Genomic DNA, 16,034 nt, shown 5'->3' with positions numbered 1-16,034 from the left:
TGTGTGTTGGTGTGTGATGCCTTCAGGTACAGAGTTTCACCACAATGTGACTCCAGCTGCTACAGAGAGGGAAGTTAATACCCAGGGCAGGGGGACACAGGGGAGTGTGTGTGCATGTGTGTATGTGTGTGTAAGAAGGGCACTACAGCTGCGGCCCCTGCAGATCGACAGAGTGGATGTGAATGGTGCTCGCTCAGAAAGAGAGAGAGAGAGACAGAGAGATCAAACCGCCACACAATAGTACTCTAAAATCTATCAAACACCTGAAAACTACAACTGCTATTCACCTTGTCTCCCTCTGTTCAATGGAAGTTTATTTTCTAAACTGTATAAACTCTAGTTTTTGAATTATCTTTTTCTTTTGTTTTGGTTACTCCATTGTTAAAACAGAAAAATCATAATACTGATTTCATAATCCACTTGATTCACCATAACCAAGACCTGACCCAGTATCTGAATTCAGTCTTTTCAGTTAAGTTGGAGTCTTGCAAGTAATTTGTGAATCCTAGGATGATGTGGTCTGATGTGGCCTGATGTGGTCTAATGTGGTCTAATGTGGACTGATGGTCTGATATGGACTGGTGGTCTGATGTAGCCTGATGACCAATCCAACCACCAAAGGCAGTGAGTACTAGCCAATCATAGGGGTTGGTCATTCCTTCGCTCTCCTTGGATTTGCAGCTTTTGAGTCAAAATAGGTTTTTCCAACACGTTCTCATCCAAACTCGTCACATGGTGCCGCTCTGTCAATGACCTTTTACATCTACTTATGATGTCTTAGGTAATCTTCTGCATCAGCTGTTTATGGTCTGGGATGGTGTTACTGTGTTGTCAACAAATGCAAATGGTGGGACGAAGCAGCATGGTTGTTATGTTTGGCAACACATGACAACCAATGCAACCGTCACAATGGCTGGTTTAGGCAAAAGGGGCACATGGTAAAGTGTAGAAAAGGCACACATACATCTACACAGGAGGCAAACTCAAGACTACCACATGAAAGTCAGTTGTTTGTAGGACAAATACACCTCCACACCAACCAGTTTCGTCCATCTGTGTTCCCAAGTACAGTCCCCCGTGCGTGTTGCATTTGAATGCACCAGGTGCTGTCTGCCAGCGTACAACAACAACGCCACAGGTTCTGTCCAATCACACTCTCATCTGACGCCGTCCAGCCATGTTCTGGTTGGATGCTGAAGTTGGCTTTTGGCGTCACACTTGTACGCCAAAAGCACTGACAGAACAGCACTGTTTGACGAGTTCAGAGACATAACAGGCTGAACATTCTACAAATTAGCACATCACAAATGGCATCATGTCCTTGATGTTTAGTTATGTAATTTCTGTTGCCTAAGTGTGATTTAGACAAGTAAAGTAACAGTGGTGTTAGGTTCGGGGATGGAAAAACAATGAGTAGGTACCTCAGTGTTCACATGGCTCTGAACATCAGTCTGCTGGGAAAGTCACCGGTGATAGCCTTTTGCTTTGTGACCCAAAATAGACTGTTCAGGACCACTTCCTTCTTTAATACCATTAGCCAGTTGGTCAGGTGATTGCAGCCTTCCAAAATACATAGGTTATGCACAAATTACTGGCTCATCGTTATGTTGAATTTTGGTGGATTACTTCTCGTAGGAAAACCTACGCACAGTGCATGAGAACATCCTGATGTGTAGTTGTATAAGCAAATGCGTCAGGACTCATTCACTTGAACAAAAGTGGTTCTCCTGCTGGTATGTCTTATATTAATTTATATGCTCAAGTTTTGGTCTGCTGTCATTTAAAATAGAAACTATGAAAAAAGAACTTCCCAAGAAGGTCAATAAAACGTTTCCCAATATCTTCATTTAAAATAGATTTTTTCCCAATGTGCAAATAGACCTTCTTTTTTTAAAAACTTTTTTTAAAACCCTTACACAAATGTACATCTCTTTTTAAAACATGTCTTCCAGTATTTATTTATTAACTTTTTTTCATGTAAACCCCATCTGAACACTAACAGTTGTTTAAATACCATCAAATACCATAACAGTGATTGTTTTCTTCATATTGGCCACATGTGGATGTCATGAAGTCATGTCCAAGGTTTTTTAAAAGGTCCATCAGTTTGTCAATGAGTACAAGAAATACATAATACAAATAGAGTACATACAGTCAGATTAAGAGTAGTGCAATCATAAAACATTAACATTGTGACAGTTTGCTGTTGAAGGTTTTGACATATTAAGAATATAGTGGTTGACGTGGCAGTTAGGAAGGAAGTCCTGGAAGAGGTTTTAATGCCAGTTTAAGTGTAAGTGCAGAGTGATCCGCTGAAATGAATACTGAAAAAAACATGTAGAAACGTAGCTTTAAACGATGCCAACAGTCCATTTACAAGTACAAGAGATTACTTCAAAGAAGTCAATTTTTCTTTTTGATGTTTGGGTTTGTTTAACAGCTCAGTATACAGCACAATATTTTTCTCCACATCAATTTTTCATCATCCTTTACAGAAATTCTTTGGGAAAACACAATAAACGGGTGAACACGTGGCAAAGTAAACAAGACAAAATATGAACAAGGACAGAGAATCAGACAAGAAAACAGTGTTTTTTGCAATTCGAGCTGGGTGGGCCGGCCGGGCTGTGAGTGCGAGGTGTCATGTGTTGTGCGACGGTGGCGGTTGGCTTCACCGTGTGTGTTTGGCATTAGTCTGCCAGGGCACCACTGTAAATTAGACCCTGCTTGTCTTGGATCCCGTCCATCCAGATACACCACTATTCCCCACTGCCAGCTACCGCCACAGACAGTAGAACATTTGTCAAAAGTTAGTGGAGGAGAAGAAAAATGCCCAGACGTTGAATAATACTCAGCATCTTGGTAATTTTAAGAAAAGCAAGTGCATTGCCGGGGTGGTTTTAATAAGCTGGTTTCTAGTTCTGTCTCAGAGGAGAGTCTGGCAGCGTGCGGGAAAAAAAAAAGAAAAAAAGAAAGAAATAAAAAGGAAGCAGACTGGGAAGAGAGTTTTTTTGTTTTGTTTTTTTTTTTAATAGAGAAAATAAAGGGAAAAAAGATAAAAAATAAAGTGTGAAGGCCATTTCTTTTTTCTGCACCTCCATCATCACTGTGAAGGACTTGTCATCTTTAACTTAAACCAACGTCTGTGTATTCCCCTCAGTAAACTGCAACATTTATATCAACTGTGGAAATTATATTGGGCTAAATACTGGACTAAAAGGTGAGAGTATAATCCTGCAAAGTGCTGGCCCTATAGAGGCCTGACTTGTGTGGTATAATGAGATGATCTGCTTGTTGCATAGATCTCTTGATAACACTAATTTTGTACTAATTCTACATGAGTATAATTGTATTATATTTTTTAATTTTTAACATAATTAGGTAATAAATTAAATAAATACATTTCTGCCACTGGCAGGTTTTTTTTAAGGTGCTAATGCTAATTTTGCAGCCGGTTGTTGGACTGTTTCTGAATCAATACACCAACAGAGAATTAATATTGTCTTCATTCCCAGTCATTTTAACTCACTGTGTGACAATACACATCCCCGGCCAGTTATCATTAAGCAACATGTGATGACTGGCCAATCAACACTGACAAAATATGATGCCAGCACAACATTAAATATCAGTGGGACACCTTTCATTCATTTCTATTTAAGCATTTCTCTCCCTCATAGAGAATTTGATGTATTAATGCAGTTTTAAAAAAAAAAAAAAAAATTAAAATTAGACTAAATAAAATGTGCCTTTTTTCAGTTGCATTATACATGATATTTTAAACAAAATGAATTAACAGTGCGACAATGAAAATCAACACAGACTATCTGACAGTTTGCCAGCACTGCAGCCCATGATTTCAGTAAAATAAATTACATTTGGAAACCAGTTCAAGGGGGTCGGCCATAGAGTATCAGGATTTCTTAAGACTCACGCCCTCTGTCTGGCTTTTTCTTAATTATTTTATCTGTTTTCTATGTTTATTATTATTAATATAGACAAATACTGTACTTACTGAAGTCTATTTAAAGATAGAGTTGCAGCTAATAGGTCCCATTGTAGTATTTAGATGCTTATTTGTAAATATTATTAATAACTTAATGGATGTCGTAACCTTGACTTCACTCACTGGTTCGTGAACTCCCATTTTGAAGCCTTGACTTTTACATCTTGGCCATCGCTATGTTTCATTTCTGGGGGCCAGAAGTGACCATATTTAGATGCTTCCTCGGTTAGTGTGGTGCATTTAAAGCTGTGATTAACTGTGAAAACAAAAATGCTACTTCAAAGTTTTATTTAAAAATAAAAAGTCTCAAATCCTTGGATTTGATTAATCAGAGATGAAAGGATTATCAGAAAGTTATGTTGTGGGAAGTTATGACTAAGAATGATATTGCTTTTACACAATCAATACAACACAGAAAAAAAAGAAACATACATAGCATTTCCAAAAAAACAACAAAGGAGCAAAATGAATGAGGAGCTCATCAGTGAAATCACCTGCTGTAATATTTTATTGGATGGAAAATAACTGATATTGCTTTATTAATAAAGCTCCTGGGTGGCCTACGGTAAAAGTGATAAATGTATGAGTTCTTTATTAGATCTGCCGTTTCCAGTCAGAACACACTGTTAGATTTCCGCAACCAGAATCTCAATTATTTTTTTCTCAGCACTGCTGACGTCACATTTCGCAATCTTAAAGGTCGATTTCAGATTTCAGATATACCCTCTGTTTTCTGTTCCCCGCTCGCTCAGCACCCCTAACCACTAACCCCCTCCAGACACGCTCTCTTTCGCTCCCGCTCTCTGCCTTCAAACACACATATACACAGCGTGGGCGCTGACAGTCCCTTGAACTGTTGACAATAAGTTGATGGGCTAAAGCCTCCAGTAAACATCTCTGGTGCCACCTCTACCCAGATGGAGCTACTTAGAGAACACACACACACTCGCTGTTTCTCTCTCTCTCTCTCTCTCTCACACACACACACACACACACTTTCCAGGCCTGAGTTTCATTACTCAGTGTGTTTATGTCTGCGTTCATGCGGCCTGGCGGAGAAACCTCCCCGTTTCACTGCTCTCTTTGGTTGCCTCGGTCGGGTTTTACCCAGAGCAGAAAGCACACGGAGAGAGAGAGAGAGTGACCACAGTCACCGTTCCCTGTTTCATGTATGGACAGCTTGTGTGCGTGTGTGTGTGAGGGCATGCAGTCACCTTTGATGTTAAAACAGTAGTACACGCTGTTCTCATTTCTGGTCCCACCCTTCTTACCACGCTGACATCGCTGGCCAGCCGCCCCAGGGCAGATGGCACCAGAATCTGTGTGTATTTGCGTATGTGTTTGTGTCTTTCAATATAGCACAGAAACAGTTGACCCACAGGTCGCCGGCCCTAGACAGGCTTAATTTTTTAACAATTAATCTCCTTCAGCCAGGAGGGTCACAATGATTCTAAAAACTCTCTCATACACCACCTCTCTCTCTCTTTCTCTCTCTCTCACACACACACACACACACACACACACACATACACACACACAAGCTGATGATGACAGGCATCAAACTGCTGCATGTGTGTGTGTGTGTTAATCTGAGATGTGAATATGAGGAGATTAGATGGACCCGGGGATTAAAATCTGGCCTTTACCTCAGAGAATCCGTTCCAGCAGGGACAGCCTGATGGACACACAACCACACATACACACATGCACACACACACTTACACACACACACACACACACACACACACACACACACACACACACACATACACACACACACACACACACACACACCACTCCACAGGTCCAAAAAAGGAGAAATGTTTGGATCAAAGTGCAGACACAAGTAACCAGAGAAAGCACATTATATGTATTTCTAACAGACAAGGAGAGAATGAAAGACAGATGGAAGTGTAGCAATGATGGAAAGAGAAGAAGAAACACACACACACACACACAGTGGCATAGCATTGTCAGGCACGCAGAGGGTAGAGAGTCTTCCTTCTCATTTAAAAACCTCCTCACTGGGTCGGAAAATTAGAACTGGTTCTCTGTTTATCGATGAGGAGTCACACACACAAACATGTAGCAGCCATACATGCCATCACTCTATTTTTAACAAAAAGCAACAGGCAATGTATAAATATCAAAGTCCGAGTGAAATCACAAACATTCTGTCAGTCACAGATCACGTAAAGTGTTTTTATCCGGCTATGATCTGCAGCGGACTGCAAGGCTCCTGAAAATAGAAGCCTTTGTCTGAAGACAAGAGAGGCTAGAAAGCAAATGTTCAAATGTTTTTGTTTAAAGTTGGCAGCGTTGTTTGTATTGTGTTTCTGGCTGTCAATCAGTGCTGTTGACCAATGATGGAACAGAGACAGTCTTATGCAGAGCTTTATGTAAATTCAAGATCATATAATTTGGTGTTTTCAAAGAATTTATTTTTCTAGGTAGAGAGACAAGATGCATTTCTGCTGCAGAAATTGCTGTCTGAATATCAAAGAATATTGAATATTTTCTCTCTTATGGATACAGTTTTTTTCCTCTGCAAGAGCACACTGCATGTGATCTGTATTGTGCCAGAAAAAAAAAAAAGCAGTTTAATTTCAGTCAGCCTTTAAATATCAAGAACAAAACAAATGATCACTTACAACAACAACAGAAAAAAAGTGCTTATACAAAATGTATCAGAAGCTTCACTAATAAAATGTGACTTGCTCTCTAATGATATCAGCACTGGGTTTTGTTTTCTAAAAATATTGAACAAACTAAATAACAATACATAATAACTGTCAGCAAGATTTTATATACTGTCATATTATTTATGTAAGATGAACTGCGATCATTTTTACAAACTAAGTTAATATCTGACACAAAAAAGCACCTTTCACAGCAGTATGATACGCTGCCAGACAGCATCAGTGTGAAACGCTGCCAATAATATTTTAATATAAGGAGCTGGAAAGTCCCTTTCAGCCTGGAGAGGTGGTGGATTGGTCCAACAAACCCTGGACTTTCAACCAGTAGCCTCCTCTTCACTCCCCATATGAATGTCGAGCCAAACCATGATATTTTTTCTAAACCTAACATGTGCTGAAGTAACCTAACCATGTGTTTGTGTTGCACAAGGAAATAAATTTAAATATGAAGTGATTTTCCTATGTTGTAAGTTTATTTTGAAAAGGAGCGGAAACTGCACACATCCTGAGAAAAAACCTTCTTCTACCATGTCATATGTAGACATGAACGGCACTGACCAAGCAGTGATATTTGATGAGTTGGGATGAGAATGTGTAAGGGAAAGTAAAGAAAGAGCACTTTTTCTTTAGTCTCTGTAATTGTGCCGTTAAATTTGAATGAATTATACTGTGTTGCTAATGGTTTCCATAAGTTGAACTGAGTATTAGAACTGTGAAGAATCTTACCGAGCTAACGATGTGTAGCATGTCCATACTGACAATAGTTTAAACATTTAAATTTACAATGTCATATGCATTTCTAAGCTGCATAAAACCAACTCAAGTGGGTCACCAGTAGTTGAAATCAGATAAAAACCATTTGTTCCAACCCTGCCTTGTGACTATGAAGCCTTACATTAGCAAATTTAGGTGCAGAATGTGGTTGACAAGAGTTACAGACATGCATTATGAGTTTCAAAATTGTATTTATTGTCTGAGTTTTGCATCAAAAGTAGCCACAACTTTGTTTTGTTCTTGCAGAAACCACCAAATAACCAAAAATCTAGATGCCATAAATCCACGCTTATCTAGCAATCAGTTGTGTCATCACAAATATGAAATATAAGAATAACCATTTTGATTATTCTCTGTTGCATAATGAATACTTCTATTTTTGGTGCTTTTCGATCATTCTGCTGATAATTTATTTTAACTGAGTACAATCTGGAATGCAGGAATTGCTTGTAGGCCAAAAGAAGTATTTTTACACCGTGGTATTGCCACATTAATTTCAGTGAGGTGTCAGAATATAACAGGCCCACGTGATGACTCATTTTAATGAAACAGACTGTCAACAACTGTGTCCTCTTCAAATCTAAGACTGTTCCTGCCCTTGTATTTAAAGCCATGAGTTACAGGAAATAAACAGAAGTGGTGACAGGACAAAATCTCACAAATACCAAAATAACAAACACACCCAAAGATGGCCAAAAAACTGACATGACATTGATTATTAAATAATCACATAAATAATATCAAATAAAAGCAGTTGCCTTGAAATTAAATATAAATGAGTAGAATAATAAATCTAAATTAAAAGTAAACATTTCTAAAACAAATACAAAAAAAGAAAACTACTACAAAAAGATAGGTGGTGTGACAGCAATAAACAAATATGTGTTAATGTGTGCACTTTTTTTTAGTATGGTGTGCGTGTGTGTGTGTTGTATGTGTGTATGTGTGTGTGTGTGTCCACTCAGTGTCGTGCTGGGCTACATGAGGAGACAGGGAGCATGTTGGAGCTGACAAGGCCTGTAGGGTCAACATCAAGCCAAATCAACTGCACTGGGGATCAACCACTGCTCCGGCTCTGTCAAATTAGGGCACCGCGCCAACACACACACACACACACACACACACACACACACAAACACGGACACATGGACATGCACACAAACAGCTGTCAGGCACACACACTCGTGACTGCCCACTGCCCCGGAAACATCAGAGCACATCTCTGCCCTGAGGTGAGAATTGCAGTTTGTGTATGTGTGTGTGTGTGTTTGTGTGTGTGTGGGCAGTCACAGGGTGTGTGTGGTGATTGCTGGAACATACTGGCTGAGCAGCATGAGATTTGTGTTGGTTTGTGCATGTGTGTGTGTAAGTGGGGACATATTTTTGTGGAAATTATGCGTTTAGCGATGTTTGGACTTGAGTGAGTCATTCCTTTTACTATATGTGTGTTTGTGTGTGTGCTTTCAGAAAAACACAGTGTGTGTGTGTGTGTGTGTGTGTGTTGGTAAGAATATAAAATGAGAGAGCCACAGCTGGATACATGAGTGTGTGTGTATGTGTGTGTTCACATGTGCTGCATGTTGAAATATTGTTCAGGTGTGTGTATGTCTTTTGCATGTATGGTTGTATCTAAATTATGTCTTGATGTATAATATATGTTTATGTATATTTAAAAGTGTGTGTGTGTGCATGTACGTACGTGTGTGTCTGTGTGTGTTTCACGCCCCCAGGGTGTCATCAGCGGGGCAGTTAATGGGCATCTGTGTGTAGTCCAGTGGAAGCCAGCCGGCTAACTGGGCTAACTGGGCCACCTCTGCCAGCTGTGCCAGTGGATGCCCGTTCTGCACTTTATCTGCATCATCATTACTTCAGCTTCACACACTCTGCCCTGACCGGCCACCATCATCACTCCAACCCCACCCATCCATCTCTGCTTCGTCTCCCTGTGCAAAACATCCAATCTGAAAGCTTTTCTCCATGTTTGGGCACCAAATGACCTCATAAAGACTAAAAAAGATGAGGGAGATCTATGTGGACATTTTGGCTGGTCTTGTATCTGCGAGGCAGTGCACCAAAGACAAAGCCAATGACTATTGCTATGAACATCGGACAGTCTGACACTTTTTTTCCTTCTGTCTGCTTGTCCATCCAACACTCAAGTCACTTTTACACCACAAGCTTATATACGTAGATCAGTTAGGAGATCCCATCCTTGACTGTTTCCATGATCAGTAATAAATAGTAGATCAGCTTTTTAACCATTTGAAACCTGACAAATAAAATATTTTTTGCTTGATTTTTTTTTTTTTTTTTTTTTTAAAAACATGGGAATAGACTGACAAGCATCTTAACAAGATATGGCCATTAGAAAGAAATTAGTAAAAGAAAATTACCTAAAAATATGCAAAAAAAAAAGAAAAAGTTAAAAGAAACACCAAGAAATGGCCCTAAAAATGTGCTAAAAATAATATATACAATTATTTTTTTTATTTTTTTCTATTAAATAATTTTAAATATATATTAAAGCAAATTATAAATATAGTTCTCTGGACATATTTAAGTCTATCTGCAGACAGCTTGTTGCTCTAAGCAGTTACACTTTTAATTACATATAACTTTAAGCTGAGGTAAAATCCAAATTGGTGATTTATATAGAGAGAGACCAAAACTGTTTTATGTTCCAGGCTGTAAATGTATATTTCTACTGTAAATCTGGGCATTTTAATATGGGGATCTGTGGGAACTGTTTTGCTTTTGGAGTCTGCTTCATGTGGCCATTAGAGGAACTGCAGTCTTTGTCACTTCTGCTGCAGTTTTTAGTCCCAGAGGTTGCCTTTTGGTAGGAAACAATACATGAGTAAAACTATTGACAAGAGATAAGAGAGAAGGAACAACAGACCAAAACCTGTCTCGCCATGGACTGGGATGGGGTCAAAGGTCAATAACCAGGAGTCAGTAGACAACCACAGAAATATGGAAGGAAGACTGTCACATATGATGGCAAAGACCATCAGAATCAGTTACAATTCCCTCATATATGGATACCTGTTATTACATATTAAGTTCAATACTCCCAAGATGATAACCATCACCATGGGAACCCCTTATGAGATGTGGCTGAATTCTCCCAAAAAAGCTGGGTTTTTTATTCAAACTCATGTTTCCGAGGTCAAGATACTTAATAATCTGATGGAAAAGCATGACATTTGCTAAGGACACTCATGCTCCCAAAGGGATAAAAGTAGATTTTACTGACCACATGACTTTACCGTGACAAAATATTCATTTTAAGCTTCAAGGGTTGTAATGAGCATTGCAGCCTCCAGACATCCAAGCAGACTTTTAGTCTTGTTCACTAATTCGAACTATTTTCATACCCAAAATCATTCACGTCTATGGAAGAGCACTGACTTTTCTGCTGATACTTTCCCATTCAGCATAGTTTGTGTAAATGGTCCATAAGACCAGCAAAAGGTCAAATTGAGAGTTAAACTGACCTATTGGGAAAAAATATACATAGGGGAAAAAATAATAGTCCTGGAACTGGTAGATTGTTCTGCTTAAGAGTTGGAAATAACCGTCGGCAATGACGGGCCTTACAAACATAAAAAGTGTGTGTGTGTGTGTGTGCGTGTGTGTGTTTGTGTGTGTGTGTGTAACATTGCTGCACAAACAATGGTAATTTAAGAAAAACACAAAAGTGATCAAAATAAAGATTGCATTTTTCTTTATGCCAGGCATTTCCCTAAACCTACCTTATTGAATTCTAGTTAATATAATCAATGTAACATTATGGTAAATAAAAAAACGTACGTTATGTATGAAACATGATGACACCCAAACATGTCTCTTTTAACGTCTTTTAACCTAAACCTAACCTTCATGTTAAATATGTAACTTTACATTAAGTATGTAATGTGAGTATACCTTTCATGAGGGGCTAGTTTGTTAGGTAGCATATGAGCCGTTGTATGAGGATACAATGGTTATGCTAGTTTCAGCCAATGTTAGCCTCAAGTTGAGAAGAGGAGTGGGTTGCAGAGGTCCGGTAAACTGAATTTTCTCTGACCTCACACCTCCAGATTTTATTTCATTTTAAAACTTCAGCCCAGGGGTGTAAATAAAGACATAAATTGGGGCATAAGTTATTCTGTGTTCAGAGAACAACTAATGTTAAATAAAAAAAATGTTGCCATTTGCTTTATGTCATCAAAAAAGCAAAACCCAACTTTGCTATGGTTTTCTTTTCTTATTTTTTATTTTTTAATAATCTGTAGCAACCAATAACAAAATCACACGCTTATTCTACATTAACTATCAAATATAAAAATAATTTCTTATTTTCTTTGACATTTTTCTTATATTTAGACATGCAATAATAATTATTAAGTAGTAACTTAATATTGTACAATGTCAGGTCTTCATTTGATCATGGGATGATAAAATAAATGGTACCTAGGCGCCAAACCTGTCAGTAGGGCCCGCTATAATATTGTGCAGTGGGGCCTATCGTAACTGCCTTATGCCACTGCTTCAACCCTGACTGCTACAAGTTTTCTCTCTCTCTCTATCTCCGTCTCTCTCTCTCTTTTCCCCCCTACATATGCAGTTATATACCTGAAGACTTGTAGAATCCAATGTAAAAAACTGGCGGAGTTCACCTTTAACTTAGCCCCAAATGAGCATAAAGATAAGGTAAAGGAAGCTTGAAGCCAAGCACACAACCATATCTCCGTCCTACGTCTCTCGCTCTCGCTCTCGCTCTCTCTCTGAGGCTGGTGACAGTCAGGTCACAGTGAATGCTTGAGTCGTTCAGGGTGAATCTGTGGGTCAGTCAGCCTCCAGAGGTGCTCCTTCTGTCCTCTGAGGTGTTCATAACTCACCCGTTAGAATCACAATGGGCATTTTTCCTCTGTCTGACTCCTGCTCAACCGCTGCTGTAATGGACTACAGACTATAGATTCATCTTCTTTTATTCGCTCGGTTCTTCAGCCCAGCTTTGGCAAAACATACCTCAGACAGGGTGTTCACAAAAATCGCTGTTGGAGATGGTTCAAAATTGATTGGTCCAAGCCTCAGGTCAAACATTTAAATAGTGGCATTTGACCTGCATGCAAGTTGAAATAGTATAAGTGTTTTTAAAATCAACACGATTTCAAAGAAATACCAGCACACAGTGCAAAGTACAGCGCAATAACATGCTGGAACTTGAACTTATTTCGCATTTGTATAACTTTGGGCTGATTTGCATAAGAGGTGGCTGGATCATGGGTGGGTGATGATATGTTTTCTGTTGCCTTGTTTTGGAATTAAGGCATATCCCTCCGGGTGTTCAAATATTGAACCACATGCCAGGAAAACCGCATAGTCCCATCCCATAAATGCCAAATGGATGTTTTGCTATTCAAATGCCTAATTCTCAAACATATATAACTGTCTGGGGAAGAAATTAGATGCAATACATCTTGACACAACATCATATAATTATCATTTGTCCTTATTCTATATTTCGCATTTTGATTTTGTCTCCATCGTTATTGACTTTGACTTTGACAACATCTAAGTCCCACACTATAAATGTATACAGTATATGTCCTCTGCGGCATGTGTGTTGCTTTAAACTGTTCTGTGTGTTCATGTTTGGGCAAATTGGTCCGCATCAAACTTTTTAATTAAAGAAATATATTTGAATTTTCCATGAAGTTAAAGATACAATTAATATAACAAATACATAAAGGTTAACAAAAAGTTATAGAGATACTTTTCCGATTTTCAACCAGCCTTGATTTAAAGCAATGTGGGTAGTAGTGAAGAACTGTGGTGAACTTCCCTCCAGCTGCTGCTCGAACAACAAGCTGTTTTCTGCTTTTTTGTATTTTCCGCCACCCATGCTGCAACCACGGACAGAGAGAGTATAAGGCAACAACCCGCCCCTCTCTCTGTCTCTCAAACTAGGACCAAAATGAGATCAAACGGTAAAACTGGGCAGTGCTGATCAAATTTTAATCAGGGTAACATTACTGCACTGCCTATTTCTGGACTAAAATGGTTGCAGAAATATATTCTGGTGCCTTTTTAGCTGTAATGATGAGAGTTTGGAAACAGGAAGTGGGCGCCATACTGTTTACTGCACAGTGAAAACTGATAAAAAAGTTGTGGATTCATGGAACAGTTTAAATAATAATGTTTTTAGAGAGAAAGGCATAAGCTCCCCTGCAAGTCAGCCTAAAATAAATGGGGTTGTGGTTGCATTCTGCAGTTGGCCGTTGGAAGCAGAAAGACAACTGAGGGCTGATAATTTAAAAAAAACAAAAAAGTATTCTTGCAGAATAAATTGTCGATATTTTTAAATCATGTCCACCCTGAGTCTGCTGTGATTTGTGGGTGCAACATAAGCAGTGCCAATCAAAAAAAAAGCCAAAATTTTGCAAGTGTGTTGCATATTTTTCACCATGTTTTCAGAAGAAAATGTTTTATCTTACTGTTTAACTCGATTGTTTCGGTGTCACACAGGGATGCATGCTTCACCTATCAGTGGGAGTGTTACTTGGTCCGGTGCGGCACAGTGCACTCTGGTAGTTGTAGGGTTTTTTTTCCCTCTTGAACAAAAGTGGCCTCTCCCTCTGTATTCTTTGGTCATGTAGCACCAATTTCAAGTATTTGCATCTTTCTATTGCACATACGCCCCAGTTTATCAGAGGGCAATATTTCCAGCAGTGAAATACTTCTTTCTTTAAGTATACTATGCAGGATTGTCAGTTTTTAAACAGTACCGCCAGCAAAAATAAAACTGAAAGCCAACCCCACATACACTCGCACAGCACCTTTTCTGTCTTGTCGTCAGTTGTTTCTTGTCTCGTTGTCTGCACATGCCTTTAGTCATATGCTAACCTATATGCCATTGCTTTGTCTATTTTCCAGTCACTTTATAGTTATATCACTTTACAACTTTTTCACCTCAGTGAAGTGTAAAAACTTTTTCAACTCAGTTTTTTTAACGCACAAATTGAAAATATGCTGGATGGAAAAACAATGACTAACACAGTGTTGTCATGGTGATTTCATTTTGCATTTTTCACTGCTGGACTGCAGTGAACACACACCAAACAGGTGTGCACATACTAATAAGTTAGCATTGAGCACACTTTATTTCCTTTTTTTTTCTAGCCCACTAACAATACAAAAATAATGCCAATGTAATAAGAGCGAATTTCTGAATTATACTGCCCTCATATATAACTCCATAAACTATTAATTCAGTGGGAAAAAATAACTCTTAAGATTAATCTTTTATTAGTACTTGTCTGAATGTTTATGCATAAAGTAACAGACATCAATACTGTCAAAACCAGATATATCCAAGTATACACACACATGTATATCCAAGTATACACACACACATATATATATATATATATATATATATATATATATACCCCGGGACTAAAACATGAATGCACAAGTCACGTGTTAGTCTTAAATCTTTGCATTAAAGTACCAAGTCAAAATAAACAAGTCTCAAGTGCACTTCACTTCATGTAATGTCACATGCAAAAAATATTTATTGCTTTTAAAATTTGTATTCATTTGTCTGAACTACTTTGTTAAAAAGTCAGTCAGTTGAGTTGAGTTTTTTTCTGATTTTGTAAAAAAGAGTCTATAGTCATCTTACTTGTGGCCAGTCTTGGGTCCAAGTCATGTCCCCACCCATGACCCATGTCCACACCACTGATATATGCAATGAATAAGTAATATATTCTGAGTACTTTCATCAACTTACAGTAATGATGTTGGTCTGATTGGGTGTGCTGAACACTTAAATATATTACTCACAGACATTTCAACTGAGCTGATGGGGATCAAACCTGCCACCTCTCAGGGTGACAGGATGGTCTCTTAAGCCAACAGGACACTGTGCTGCATACAGTATGTGTGTGTGTGCATCCGTGTGTGTGTGTGTGTGTGTGTGTGTGTCACTGTGTATAGAGTGGTGTGGCAGCCAGGGCCTCATGACAGATCAGGGCATTCAGGCCAGTGACATTCCTCCAGAGCCCCAGATGCATCATGGGCCAGTGGTGTGAAAAATGCTGGTCGGCCTGATCCACTCAGCCGCAGATGAATGGAGCGCTCGGTGCACTCACCCATAGATGAATGGAGCGATCTGTCTTGTCAGCGGAGGTCGGCCGAGAGGTTACAGTATCCAGCGTATACCTGTGTGTGTGTGTGCGTGTGTGTGTGAGCGCACGTGTGTGTCCGTGTGTTTGCTGACTCCGGAAACTAGCTACAGAACACCACACACAAAGTGAGAAACAAAGACAAACACAGATCATCACAAATGAAGCATGCAGATCTGCAATACAAACACATACATATGATATTCTTACCACAGCCAGTATATCTTTATGCTTGAACTCATACCTTATCCATACATGCTGCTTCCCATCATTATTGACCTTTACCCTAATACTTATTTCATCTTTTAAATATTAAAGGGACACTTTGCTGCTTCTTATCCATGTTTTAATCATGGGTTGCATTTAGCCAGCTGCTGAAGG

Source organism: Plectropomus leopardus, chromosome 15, assembly GCF_008729295.1.
Source record: "Plectropomus leopardus isolate mb chromosome 15, YSFRI_Pleo_2.0, whole genome shotgun sequence".
Taxonomy (NCBI): Eukaryota; Metazoa; Chordata; class Actinopteri; order Perciformes; family Serranidae; genus Plectropomus; species Plectropomus leopardus.
The sequence above is the reverse complement of the archived record's forward strand: the minus strand, read 5'-3'. Positions refer to the sequence as shown.